Genomic DNA, 1,852 nt, shown 5'->3' on the forward strand with positions numbered 1-1,852 from the left:
CAACCCCTTCATGGCCACACCGGAAACAATAGTTAATCCTAGTTGTTATATCGATAGTGGAGCTACAAATCATGCTACACCCGATTACAACAACATCAACAATCCGACTGAGTATGGAAGTAATGAACTGGTTATTGTAGGTAATGGTGAAAAATTGCATATCTCTCACACTGGTAAATCTTACTTGTCTGATGGACGAAATGAGTTTATACTAAATGATGTACTATGTATGCCTAACATTGCAAAGAATTTGAATAGTATATTCAAGCTAGCTCATGACAATGTTGTGGTTGTTGAATTTCACATTGATTGTTGTGTCATCAAGGACAAGGCTATGGGCAAGACAATGCTAAAAGGGGAGCTTGACAAAGGACTGTACTGACTGAAAGGAGCTGAAGTACCAAAAGGCAATACAAAGAGAGAAGGACTTACTCAGTACAAAAATAATCACCCGACTGCACTTGTTCTATCAGGAATTAGGATAAATGTAGTTGAGTCAAGAGCTACTTGGCACAAAAGACTAGGACATCCGTCGACTAAGAAATTAGACTATATCATTAGAGAACGTAATTTACCTTTCAAATCTAATGAAGAAAATGAATTTTGTGACTCATGTCAACTAGGAAAAGCTAGTGCTCTACCATTTCCAAACACTAAATCTCGCACATCAAACAAGTTTGAACTAATACACACTTATGTATGGGGACTAGCCCTAATCGACTCTACTAACGGGTATCGATACTATATACTATTCTTGGATGACCACAGCAGGTATTCATGGATATATCCCGTGAGACAAAAAAGTGATACACTGTCTACATTCAATCACTTTACACAACTCATCAATACTCAGTTCAAGTCAGGGATTAAAATGCTCCAGTCGGACAATGGCAAAAAGTATGACAGAATTCATCGCCTTTGTGAATCAAAAGGTATCTTAATCAGGAAATTGTGCCCATACACCTCTGCATAAAATGGTTGAGCCAAGCGCAAACATCGGCATATAGTCGAAACTGGACTCATGCTACTTGCACAAGCATTTATGCCTCTGTTCTTTTGGTGGGAGGCATTCTCCATAGTAGCTTATCTAATCAATGACATGCCTACAACTGTGCTGCAAGGTAAATCACCTGTCAATGTAATGTTTGCTCTAACATTGATTTCTTCAATCTCAGGACATTCGGAAGTGCTTGCTTTCCATATCTAAGGCCATACCACAATCAAAAATTTCAATTACACTCAGAGAAATGGTGTACATTGGACAGCTCACACCACAAGGGATACAGATGCCTAAGTCCATCGGGCCGAGTCTATACAAGTAGACATGTGAAGTTCAATGAGAACGGCTTCCCATTTGCATCCCTATCATTTACCACGATCGCCCAGGCAATAGACCCCAACAATCGCTGGCTCCCATTCGGTTATCAAAGACGCCCAGATGACAGACCCAACGTCGTTTGCAGCTTCTCATCGGTTTAAAAAAGATCGCCTAGACGACAGACACCACGATCGGCTAAGCTTCCCATCACTTAGCAAAGATCACCCCAGATTTGACAGACCCCATGATTGCTAGCTTCCAATCGCTTTAGCATAAATCGAGCCCATGGGACGGACGAGAAACCCCACGATCGCTTGAGCTCCATCGTTTAGCAAAGATCGCCCAGGCGATAGCCCCCACAATAGTTTAAGTCCAATTAGTTCCAAGCCCTCCAACAGTTGCTCAGCCTACCTCAGTCAAACCATCACACACAAATGAAATCTTACCTATGTTCCTTTTTTCCAACCACGCATCAAAAATACTAAAAGCCAGCACATCATTACTCCAGGTCCTACATCATCCCACAATCAAATC

The sequence above is a fragment of the Benincasa hispida genome, unplaced genomic scaffold (genome assembly GCF_009727055.1).
Source record: "Benincasa hispida cultivar B227 unplaced genomic scaffold, ASM972705v1 Contig731, whole genome shotgun sequence".
Classification (NCBI taxonomy): domain Eukaryota; kingdom Viridiplantae; phylum Streptophyta; class Magnoliopsida; order Cucurbitales; family Cucurbitaceae; genus Benincasa; species Benincasa hispida.